Source organism: Lemur catta, chromosome 1 (assembly GCF_020740605.2).
Source record: "Lemur catta isolate mLemCat1 chromosome 1, mLemCat1.pri, whole genome shotgun sequence".
Classification (NCBI taxonomy): Eukaryota; Metazoa; Chordata; class Mammalia; order Primates; family Lemuridae; genus Lemur; species Lemur catta.
In genome coordinates, this window is record NC_059128.1 from 258,840,433 (window position 1) to 258,854,288 (window position 13,856).

General features: G+C 32.3%; 1 long non-coding RNA gene across 4 annotated transcripts in view; it reads right to left on the bottom strand.

Moving 5' to 3' along the window:
* LOC123630636 overlaps positions 1-13,856 on the bottom strand; it is a 210,476-nt gene that overhangs the window by 101,414 nt on the left and 95,206 nt on the right. For all 4 annotated transcript variants that reach the window (XR_006732719.1, XR_006732718.1, XR_006732717.1 and 1 more), the window contains one exon: positions 9,540-9,661. This is a non-coding gene — a long non-coding RNA (uncharacterized LOC123630636). The remainder of the gene's footprint in view (positions 1-9,539; positions 9,662-13,856) is intronic.

The following is a 13,856-nucleotide window of genomic DNA, read 5'->3' on the forward strand; positions in this document are numbered from 1 at the left end:
TTCCTTGCTGAAAGTATTCTGTTTCTTTTATATTTTAAACTTAAAAATGCAAAAAAATTTATAACTCATGACCCATACAAAAACAAGCAGCTGACAGATCTGGCTCCTAGGCTGTAGTTTGCCAACATTTAACCTCGAATCATGACTTTCAGCCTGGTCTGAATGCCTATGACTCTCAAACTCACATATCTAGCCAAGTCATAGTCTCAGTGTCTGCTTGATATCTCCACTTGGATTCTAATAAACATCTCAATTAGATGAATAAAATGTAAAATAAATCACACACATGCACCTGCCCACACCTCTGCCACTTGTAATCTACCTCATATCATCAAGCCTTTCCCATTTCAGTAAAAGTGACCAAAGGTCACCAGGTCCTCAAGGCCAAATACTTTGGTATGATCCTTGATCAGTAAATCCTATCAGCTCTATCTTCAAAACAACTTCCAATCCCAACCAATTTTCTACAACTTTGTTGCTATAATCATCATCCCAGGCAGCATCATCCTCCAACTGGACAGGTACAAGAGTCAGTCAAATGGATCCCTTTCCTCCACTAATGTATCCTGCCCCAATAATATATCCGTCATTCTGCAGAGAGAGAGAACTGTGGAAGAGTAAATCTGACTGTGTATCACATCTCTATCTTAAACCTTTCAACAGATTTAATTTACATCCAAACTTTCCGACAAAATCCAAATTTGGTCTGTGAGAGCACCCACATCATGTCTCCCAATCTCAAATGAAACATCAGTTCCTCAGAGAAAGAAATTCCCTGAAACCCTCAGACCCAGATCAGTGCCTCCTTACTTGCCAGTTTTATTCAAACACATTCCGTCATCTAATCTTCTTCATAGTCCTTCATATAAGTGATTTGTTTATGTATTTGTGTGTCTTTTTCCTCTTTCCCTCATCGCTACACTATAACCACTTCAGTGTCTGTTTTTTCATTGCTATATGCCTAGTGTCTGACACATAGTGGGCCCTCTATGACTATTTGTTGATTGACTTACTGACTAGTATGTATATGCTAATTGTTTTTGCTAATTTTGAAGTTATTCTGTTTTTTCTTTTCCCTCTTTTTATTTCTCTCTTTTTTTCTCTCTTTATGCTTTTCTACTCAGTATTAAAGTGTACATCATTTTGTGTCCTCAGCATTTTTCCTGTCATTCTACCATGAGAGATTGATTCCCCGCAAGAAAACTCTACTTTTGCCAAAACAAAGCCATAAAGCAAGGCGGAATAGGATAAATGTTTGCTTTGTAGAAGGAAGTACTTTCCTACCAGGAAGACAATTTCACCAGGAAACAAATAAACAAACAAAACCCATTTCTGGTTTTTCCTAGTTCCCAAGATTTGAAGCCAGTGAGTTTTTCCACTTCAAGCATCCTTGACTATAGAGATGAAAGGTGTCTACTGAGAGCCATTAACTCATTACCACTGTCTAAATTTAGATTTCCAGAAACACAATTTAATATGGTATCAATTGACAAGATAGTAATTTGAAAGCATTTTTATCAGCATCATCCAACAGAACAAATGACCTTTCTAATTAGTATCTTCAATTAAGTACCTAAATCTTAATAAGAAGTTATACATTATGCTAAATTACATTGGATCACTATTCCAGAAAGCTTTCAAATTGATTAAAAATCAGATATTCAGTAATGGGAAAGACAAAAAGATAAAAGCTGATTTTAATCAATTTAAATTAGAATTTAACATTAATACACTAGTGTGTAGTTGACTGCAAGAGAAATAAACCAAAATAATTGATTTTTTAGTGGTGACATTCGAAACTCATAGTGAATCATCAAAAAGAAAACACAAAATCTCCATCAACTTTCCACCTCACTCCAAACAATAGCCAAATCTTTACAACAGCAAGTAAGATTCTACACAATTCCTATTCCTTCTCTTCCATTCTGCTCCTTCTCAGATCTAATACTCCCCATCAAGTGAGCTTTGCTCTGGCCAGAGTAGTTTCTTTGCTGTTCCTGCAAAACACTAGAATGTTCAAGGTGTACATACTTGCTGTGCTTTCTGCAAGGAATGTTCTTCCCCTAAATCCCTGTGTGGATCAGGCCCTCACTACCTTGGACTCCCAAATGCCATCTTCTCTGTGTAGCCCTTCTTAATTATCCATTAAAAATTATCCTCTCAGAATTCTATGATATTTCACCATCTAAACTTACTATACACTATATATCTATGTTGCTCAGTGTCTTCCATCGGTCTCCCAACATTATAATGCAAGCATCATGATGGCAGACATTTTGGCCAATTTTTTTTTGCTCAGAATTGTTCCTAGCCCAAGGGTAATACTTTATAAATATTTGTTGAATAGATAAATGCACAGTCTGAGTAATTAAGGAGCTTATAAATAAATAAGGAAAATACACAAACCAACAATTATAATGAAGATTGAGAAATATTGATAGTGTTGTGTATAAGGAGCTGTGTAGCTATGAGAAATGCCACCAAAATAAGAAGAAAGAATCTAGGAAGAGATACAGAGAACATGATATACTAGTTGAAGGACAAAAAGAAGATAGACAGATGGAGAAAAGAGAGGAAGGAAGATCTTACAAACATGCATCAGAAGTTACTATAAGAAAAATAAATAAAATATCATCATCACAAGAAAAAACAAAGATAAGATACATTGCATCACAATAAAAACCCAGTTTATGCTTTGATAAAGTTACAGTTGATAAATAGATTATGATGTGATATGACCATACATTCACATAAATCTTAGTGCTTCCTAACTTTGTAGAAAAAGATTTTACACAAGATATGATGATTTAAGGAAGCAAAGTTGCTGATGGATGAGGCATGTCCCTTAAAGACAAACACTATGAATACTGTGCATAGTCTTCATAATGGAAAGATGCCAGATTATTTTTTTGAGTCTCTTAAAATCTCACTTGGCAACTCTGAAATTCATGTGTAATTCATGAGGTTTTTTTTTTAAAAGGAACCTAACAAGTGACAGAGAAGTGATTCTTAAGCTTGTTTTATGCTGATATAGATACAGCATTATATATATATATATATATATATATATATATATATATATATATATATATATATATGTAGAAGAGGTAGACATGAACAATAAGAATTAAAAATAAGCAGTAACTTCCAACAAAGGCTGTGGCACCTAGGCTCCCACGTAAGGCCATTTGGAATCTCTTGACCACCAACATTATCCAGGCTCTGGTATTTTAATTTGTACACAAAGAGCTAATATTGCTCTTAAAGCACAGTTTTAGCACTTCAAACCAGGGGATGGTTATGAGTTTGGTCATAGGGTAATGTGGAATAAGGCAAGTGACTCCTTCATGGAAGAAACCTTTTTCCTAAGCCTCTTTCCATTCTATGCCTATTTTTTTAGTGGGAGGGAGGGAAGGAAAGTCCTAGGAAAAACTTCATGTATAAATTGATTTTTAAAAATATACATTATATTTTACTATTATTAGCTTATGTTAGAGAATCTTAAATTATGCATTTCTTATACCTGATCCTATCACTTTGACCTTTTATTTCTCGTTTATTTACATAATTTCTTTCTATGCCTCTTTCTATCTCTAGAGCTTTTTTAATCTGTTTACTCAAAATTTGACTTCCTTTTTTCTCTGCACACATGGCTGGGGAGAGAGATGAGGCTGGCTAGCATACAATACAGACAATGATGTCCAGTAGATTTGCCTATTCTTCATGTTGAACTCCATAACAAATTCCAAATGCAACCAAAATCTACAAATTAAATTTTAATTTTAAATCAGTGGCCTGTACAGTCTCCAAATACATGGAAATAGAAGACTAAAGCTCAATAAAAATATTTACATCACTTGATACAGTGTTTAAAATAATTTTTCCTACATATATTTAATTTAATTTTAGAGCATTGAAGAACCTTCTTTAAAATGAGATTTACCTTAAAGAACAAATTAAATGAAACATGCTATTTTATGTTACATGATAAGGAAAAAAAATGTAAACTGTTATGAATGAGTGACATCCAAATATTGGGTGATATAATGCAATTTTAGTAAAATGAGCTACAAATTACTAAATTTTTACCCCATAAAAACTGAACATTCTACAACTTGCCTTGGTTCCACGGCCATGTCTTTGATGCTAAGAAAGAACATTTAAAACACAAAAACAAAATACCACACAATGATTTAATTTAAAAGCATCTAATCTAAGTTGTGGAAAGAAATCTTTTTCTGCAGAAAAAAATAAAAGCCTTTTTTTTCTGTTTTTAAGGAAGTACTTCACATCTTTATTACCAGACATTACAGCATACACCTTCCATACTATCTCTCATGCAGATTGCATAAAAGGGCTTACACTGACTACTTTTAGAAATACAACCTTCACATTACCAAAGGGTCTGACATTCATGACAAATCTACACAGATCATTTCATCAAGAAACCAAATTTTGAAGAAAAGTTCTTCAAAAACATTATTGTCCATAAAGAAAATCCACGGACATTCTTAAATTGCCACTATCCCTGTTTACCATATAGTATGAAACTTTCAAGCTCTGAGAGTGGTGCATTGCATATAATTTCCAAGAATGGCTGGCTTCTTTTATAGGAAAAAGCTGTTGGAAATGACTATTAGGATTATAAATGTTCTTGGGTGTGTATATTCATTTGGGTTAAAAGTGTTGGATATTTGTTTCTATAATTTTAAGAAGTTTGAGTCAAAAATCAGAATTACCTATGTAACATAATTCTGCTATAGACCAAATTAAATTCAGTTAAATTTCCCCCACATATTCTTATCTAGTTCAATAAGAAAGTCTTTACATTTGACAAAGAATGTAAGAAACATTGGCTTCTATTATATAGCAGAGTTCAATTTTACCACTGCTTAGCTTGATGATATGTTATGGTCATATCTCTTGGGATACACAAATAATCATTCAATATTCACTGCCAAATGTCTGAGCTCACCTTCTTTAAAACAAGATGAAAATAATTTACCAAGCAACCTCTAAAACAATAAACTCTAGGTAGCATTAAGGTTGTTCAACGTGATTATTCCTTACCAACAGTGATCCTAAGATGTTATAACTCACAGGTCACATGATCAGAGATTTTCTAATTGAAAAGCTATAGCTATAAACCTTCAATTCAAAGTTGGATATTATCTTCAGTTACTGACAAAATTACAAAATCACTTAAATTTCTTGAATAAAAGAGAAAATAAATAAAACAATGAAAATAACTTTCAAATGCACTGGGAAAAGATTACAAGGGACTGGATGGAAGGAAGGTTAGAGAGAGAATGAGAGAGGGAGAAAGTTCTTGATCTGTCTATCCTTCCTGCCATTCTTGGATATTTTTCTCTGATCTCTCTAGAGAAAAACTGGATGTCAGACAAATACAAGACACAAGAGATTGGCTCAGTATAATTACATGCAATGATTGCAAGACAATGTAGTTAAAGAACTTGCTAAATAGGATGGCAAAATGATCTGCTTTTCCAAAATTTTGCCCCTTTACTGAAACATAATTTCATGGTGGAGATCATAAAACTGAAGATTGCCAGATACTATTAGATTTTGTTTTTTAAATGTTTAATATCTGAGCCAAAATCTTATTATGAAAATGGAAGATAAATTAAATTGAATTGTCCTCAAAATTTAAGTTTGCTACATAAGTCAGTCCCCCTTGCTTCTTCAAAATGTCAGACATTATCGCATCTGGCATCAGGGTTTCCGTTTGGAACTTAAGCATACAAACTCATCATGGAAACCAAATTGATTAGAACGTTCTGTGTATTTGTGATAATAAGTTAAAAATTCTTACTATATTTAAACCTTATCTTAGTGACAAAAACACTAAAATAATACTAATTCAAAAACTCTGGTAAACTAGTTTTTGGAAATAGTGACATATTCATTTCATTCTTCTTTTAATTATTCATATTATGTTCCCCCTAAAAGTACATCTTTATTATATACCAAAAAAGCACTCCTTTATTAAAGCCATTATAACAGAAATATTTTTAAAGAATTATCAAACAGTATTAATGAATTGTTTATTTCCTTTTCCAAGTCAAAATCTTTATTTTTAGCAAGCATTCTCCTTAATCCCAAACTGCTTTGTATTGCCTTTACATTCACACTGATCTCAGTGACTGTTTTTTTCCTAAGTGTTTATTACCTTAATAACACCTCATATTATTATTTAAACATATTTTTGGAGGAGTGAAAAAATGGGCTTGCTGATTTTGATTTGGGAAATCATTTCTCAGTTCGGAAATAACTGCTACCGGCACTCCAGAGAATCAATCTGTAGATCGATTGGGCTCTCTGGTGCCTTTCCATAGCCCCTCTTCTCAGGCAGCACTCCCATGGTTTTGCTTGTTGGGCTATAGATTACACCTATACTTATTAAATATTAGTTTAGTTTTATCTAAATTATCCCAAAGTCAGCATCTAACTTCATTGTTTGGAAATATGTATCTTATGATAATTCCTTAAAAGACAAATAAACCTGAACATTTATATCACTTGTTTTATATTCATAGTAGATATATTTTCTTTTAAAATTCACATACATTATAATTTATCTTAGAGATTGGCTTCATTTGCACATATTGATCATTTTCTGATGCACAAACCTCTAAGCAGCATAGAAATGGACAGAATCCAAGTCAAGGAATGCTACTCTGAAGACCAGCATTCATTATGACATAAGTCAGAAGTCAGGGAAATGGATGTTCTCAAGCAGATGTATTTCTTGACAGATAAAAATTCTACAAGGAACATCTACCTGCTTCCAATCCACTGTGCATCCCTTTCCCCTTATTTTGACCCCAATGCCCCCAGAGGGATCATGGCTCAAAATTCTTATTTAGAATTCACAGTGCATTTCATTTATCCCACTTGTTATAAGTGGTGGTTGTACACAGTTGCATACTGAGTATGACGCCTCATGTATATTCTTGATTAAATGAACTTTGTCTTCTGTCCTTACAACTTAACTACTGTTTCTAACATGGTTTCTATAGGAAAGAACATCCAGATTTTCCAATGACTCATTTAGAATATAATCTACTCATAAATATGAGTAGCTCATATAGAACATATAGTTTAGCTTTACTTTTTATGCCTATGAAATTTAAATTTTATGTGAAAATGACATTATTACATTTGGATTCACTTTGCTGTAAAAATCATACTTCATTGATAGTTAACGATAATCTTGGACTTAGGAGATCCAAATAACCAATGTTTAAGGCAAAGTTTTAAACTTAATATACAGAAAATCTTATTTATTAATTTTTAAATTTATTTTTAGTGAGATAAAGTATATATATATATATATATATAATTCATCATCTTTACGATTTTTAAGTGTACAGTTCAGGTATAACAAATACATCTATATTCTTTTTTCCTTCTGTCCCCTCCTTATTTTAAAATTTTTAATGTATTATTTTCTTACCAGCAGTAAGGAGCTTTTAGATTTTTATTTTAAAAGATACCTAATAAAGTTTATTTTAAAATACTTTAAAAATTCTGCTTAATTGAAAATCCAAAATCCAAAAATAATATTTGGTAGTTAATGAGGCTTATTGATCTAAATGATAATATGCAGCTTGGGTTATATTTACAATTATAAGGTTTGCTTATCATACCTAAGAAATCTGCTTCCCTCAATCTAGCTACCACAAAGGAAGCAAAATTCCCTTACTCATAATATTAAACCATTCCATTATGTTTTCTATTAATGCAAACATTAATAGAATCATTGTCTATTTTAATTTATACTTTGAATCATTGTCTATTTTAATTTATTCTTTTAAAAAGAAACTAAATTACTTAACTCGCATTTACCATTATAAGGCTCACTATGGCTAAGCTTGGAATTGATTTCAGGGCTTTTTGTAATAAATGATGGTCACTTTCAAAGGAAAGAATATTTGAGCAATCAATACTGAGGAAAGAATAAAAGGTTTGGACAAATAAAACAGAAGATACTTATTTTTTATCAAATATTTTAAATATCTAATAAGCTATTGCCCATCTAGGACAAGCCATTATTCCTGGAAAAGATAGCCAGAGGAAGGGTTTTTGGCAATCCTGTATAATACTACATATCCTGTTGGATCATGATTACAAAAAGAAAAAAAAAAAAAAAGAAAAGAAAAAACTGTTGTCATGCTGCATCTTAGTGATCACACACATTGCCAGAGGAATAAACAACTCTCTTAGCCAACAGAAATGCAATATAGCTACTGCCTATAGATTCTTGTTTTAGATCTATGGTGAAAAACATACTACATGTTTTAAATATGATTTTCTGACATTATTTGGATCATAAAAGAAATAAAAAATGAGAATTCAAGTATGATGTTAACAGAAATTCTTAATGGAATGAAAGTAAAACTTTAAAATCAAAGTTTATCTTAATTAACAAAATTATCTGCATATATGTATTCATACCTAGTCACACACAAAGACATGCTTGCATTCGTATTTTTGAAAAATACCTATTTCATTTAAAAAATTCATTGAACAATATTACATATGGCAAGCAAACTCCTCTTTTTGAAGTATCTTTTTAATAGAGTTAATAAATTTATTTGAATATTTATTTATTGGATATTTTGGAAACCAAAGGACTAGGAAAACTCAACTCCATCACAAGTTTATAATACCATTACATACTTTTAGTTTTATCTGGAGTAATATACCTACCCCTGTAACTTTCCTGCTCACAGATTTCCCTTCAAGCCTTGGTAAATGCAGAAACAATGTCAAATATACTCTCCCTCAAGGAAATAAAAAATTCAGGGGTGTCAGGACTTCTTATGTAAAATATTAAATTGCAATTTGTACCTGAGCAGGCAATACACTTCCAAGCATAATACGATACTTATCACAAAATAAATTCACAGATACTAGCTTTGGCATAAACCACTCTGCACAGCTGTTGATCAAATCAGTATTGAAAACCTTATTACAAAAATCTATGACCGTTTTCTATTCTCCAAAGGACACTTCAGGACACCAAAACCTTGCAACTCCACTCTTCATCAATTTTTTCCCAAATATACTTGGCAGAACAATGAGGAACATCAAATTACTTACTTAATTTCTGAAGAACATCACATCCTTTAAGAATACGTTCTTGAAATTTAAAAAATTAAACATAAAAATCACTAAAGGAAAGAAACAGAGATCCAAAAACTTCTCTGCAAAAATTAAAACCTTTATATGCTTTACGTTCTTGTGAAATTCCAAACACACAGGCACACACATATAAGCAGCATCTACTACAACAAAGTAAAGCCACTTTTGGAAATTTCAGATTTGATACACTGACTCACACCTGATTCTATTTCAATTTAACTGATTCCGAGGCATTACAGAATACTTTAACAAAAAACAGAAAAGATTATAACAAATCAAATGAATATCAAACCAAATACCCACATAATTTCATCATCATAAAATGAAACTCACATCTGGTTCTCAGAGGATTAGAACATGCTATCACTTACCTTGGCCTTGTCCGTTTCCCTGCTGACCCCAAAAGATCACAATCATCATTAGCAGTCCCGGAGTCCATGTCCACATACTTCTGGTGACACTTTCTTGTCGTCTGGCCATTGCATTTTAAACTCTGCATAGTGAGTGGGGCGGGTATGAAAGTAAAATAAATTACATTGTTAAAGAAATATATTACTATTCAAATCCCATAACTAATATACATTGTGAAGGTAAAAATTATCCTGCTTACAAGGAGATAACATTTGAAAATCACGCCTCCCTGTAAGATTCTTAGGATGATGATTAATATGAAATCTCATTCACCTTTAACCCCGTATTTTAAACATTCATGTGAATGATATTTTTAAATATAAGTTTGAAAAATAGGCCATTAAACCTATCAGTGCTTAAAAAGTACTCCCAATATACCAATTATAGTTCAGTCAAGCAAAAAATGGTATGTGGACACTATATTGTGTTATTTAGGCAAATTGATGCATTAAAAACACCATGTCATTGCTATGCACATATACAAAAATGCCTTTTCAACACATTTATGTAAGTTTCGCATATCATAAAATATTCTCAAGGTTTGAGTTCAGTGGTATTCTAGTTATATCAGTAATTTTAACAAAATGAAGAGATTCATTATGTACACAAAACTAATCTTGTTTACTTAAAATTGAGAGTAAAATTAAGTATAGATATCAAACATTTGTAATTCCAACTCTAGATATATAATCCATAGAAACTCTTATATATACATATATTATATATGATAAAATATACTTGAATGTTCATTTGAAACTGTTTCTCATACTGATAAATGAAAATACTCAATGCTCATCAAAGGATTGTTATCTATTCATACAATTGAATGATATACACTAGCTAGAATGAATAAACTTGAGTCACATGTACCAATATGGATAAGGGCGAAAAATGAAGAGTGAAGCAAAAATAGAAAGTTGCAACATGATAGGTTCAAATCTTTTTACAGGTAAATAAGTTAAACAGTTAAAACTATACATTTTATATATGCATAAATATGGAATACTGTATAATAATGCTGAAGAATGCTAAATACCTCCAAGATCAAAATTACGAAGTTGCAAGATTACAATTTAAATAGTGATCAAGGGGATTCTTAAATCAGAAATTTCTTTTAAACCCCAATTTTTCCACAGTTGACAAAATATGGAGCTAAGGAAAGTATTAAATAAATTCAATTATTTCCAGAATAAACCCTTTATTGAAAATACTACACAATCATAATTCCAGTAAATTTGGAAGGGAATCCAGCCATCCAGAAGTTTTGCTTTTCCCTTTCTCCTACATCAAAAAAGAGAAGGATTTAATTACTCGCTTTGTATTACTTCATTTCAGACTCATAGTAAAGGGAAATTTAAGGATTGTCTAACTTAAGCTCCTTCATGTTAAATGACCAATCGGGGGAGAAGATTGCAATGGCATTTCTAAATCCATGTGTAATGATGGAATACTGATGGTTATGATAGTCTTAGTACTTATTGCACCCCAGGTTATTTTACTGTGCTAAATGTCTTACATTCTTGAAAGCCTATGAACTAAGCAGTTTCAAAATCACCATTTCCCAGCTGAGAAAACCAAGGCTTAGAGAAAAGCCACACATTTCCCTAGTCATGCAATTAATAGGTACTGTTGTTGAGATTTGAGCCAAAACAGGATGACTTCAGAGCCTGTGCTCTGAAAAACCACTAAGCAGGACTTTAGGACCTTCCAACTGTAGTCCAATAATCATTAAACAATGATGCTGATAAGAGGAAAAAGAGATCTATTGCATGCAGAACCTTATGCATTTGATCACAAATAAACATCTTAAAATTGAAAATTATTAAAACATAAGGCAACTTAATTATAATTAATTCCTAAAATCATCAACCTTTTCCATATTGAACAAATATGTTTTATCATATTTTATATATGTATATGTACACATGAGTGTTCCTGTGGATTATATACCTGGATTTGTAATTACAAGTGTTTTGTGATTTCTAGAATTAATTTTACTCTTAATTTGAAGTACACAAGATTAGTTTTGTTTAGCTGTTGAATCTCTTTTAAAATTAAAGGTGGTTAACTCAAAACTTGAGAATAGTTTATGAGACACAACTCAAAACTTCAGAATATTTTATGAGTGAATTGGAGTGTCCAAGGCAAATCTCACCACCATACTAACAACTATTAGAATTATTAATAATTTTACATTGAATAAAATATGAGTAATATCACAAAAGAGCAATAGTGATGTATGATTATTTGTTTAGGATCAGGGAGCAAGACAGGCTGTTTTTCCCAAAGACTAATCCTAGTGGTATACATATACATGTGTATATATGTGTGTGCATGCAGGCACTTTTTAAACCATTAATTGTTAGATCTTTGTTCCCTTCTAATCACAGTGTAACTATTTCACCTGTTACCAAAATATCAATATTAACTCTCAAAGTGTATCACCTTTCAATGAGCTACTTTTGCAAATGATTTTTATGTAATATTTCTTTAACCTCTGCTAACCTACACACAGTAGTCATTTTTAAAGGCATAATTTTTACTGTTCTATATAGACTGAGGTAGTATTTGAAAAATCTTAAAATACTTTTCAGGAAAGATTGGCATATAAAACACCAGTTCCACTACATATTTTAGTAAAACTTTAAAGAGCAGATGGCTTTTGAAATGTTATTATAATGAAAAGAAATGTAACCTTCCCCTCTGAGTTGTTTATGGAAAACTAATATTTCATAAATGCCAAGTTACTGTGATGTATTATCTATATGCCATCCCTGCCATTCTATAAATATAAAAATCATAGCTTTCTAAGTAATTTTGTTATCAATCAATAACTGTATTCATATAAGATAAAATCAATCCATTTTTTAAAAATCAATATGAAAGAAAAATCAGAAATAATTAGAAAAAAGCATGCTAGATGAACCAGAAAATAAAGTAACATTTACCATAAAGATATGGCATGGACTCCTCTATCTTTTTTTGGAATATTTTTTTATGCATGTGAGAATGAAAACTAAATGCTAAATGCCTACCTTATTTTATGTACTTCTACTTGTACCTATTGCTTTTTAAAGATTAGAATGAGTCCTAAAGCATCAATAGTTGGGTCCATTGTGCTCTTCTGCCCATAAAATAGATGTGAGCTTAGCCTTCAGATTAGTAATGACTATACAAACACACCTTGACTCAGTAGTGTTCATCTTGCTCTTTCAAATGTTTAAAGTCACCAAAGAAAAGAAAATGGAACTCAGGAATATATTGTATATTATATTTTGTCTTACATGATAGCTAATTAGTTAAACAAGGTTTTATTGTTTTTAGCATATTATGGGGGTACAAATGTTTAGGTTTCATATATTGCCTTGGCCCCACCCAAGTCAGAGCTTCAAGTGTGTCCATCCCCCAGACGGTGTACACTGCACCCATTAGGTGTGAATATACCCATCCCCTCCTCCTCCCTCCCTCCTGCCTGACACCCAGTGAATGTCACTACTATACATGCACTTAAGTGTTGGTAAGTTAAGTCAGTTAATACCAATTTGATGGTGAGTACATGTGGTGCTTGTTTTTCCATTCTTGTGATACTTCACTTAGTAGAATGGGCTCCAGCTCTATCCAGAATAATACAAGAGGTGCTAGATCACCATTGTGTTTTGTGGCTAAGTAGAACTCTACCATATACATATACCATATCGTATTAATCCACTCATGGATCGATGGGCACCTGGGTTGTCTCCACATCTTTAAGCAAGGGTTTTGGAACAAACAGTGCTATGAAATGGTGTCATGGTGTCCTACGGGTTCACAGTCTATCTCCAGGATTTTCTCTATCAGATGGAGCCTACAGTGATACCACCTGGTCTGAAGGATCCTTTACATCTAGAGGCACCAACTAAAAAGGACAGTCCTGAGTTAAGTGGCTGTAGAACAGCTGCTATAAAAGCAAACAAAAGCTTTCAGGTATTAGAGCCACTTCAGTTACAGACTATCCCTGGGTTATATCTGTAGGCAGCTTCAAAAACCTTTCCACCCTCCCCCAGTGGTTCTACTGCTTATGTGGACCTTCTAGATCATTTCTTCTTCCCTAGCCAGGAGACTTTCCCAACCATCCAAGTCATAGTATGTATGAAGTTCATTCTTAAACAAAGTCTGTTTCTACATCCAGATAAGTAATGCCTCAGACTTGCTATTCCACTGTAATCCAGAGAGGGTGGCTCTAGTCAGCTTCTAGTATTGGTTTTTATAGCAACTATTTAAAAAATTCCTCTCTGGAA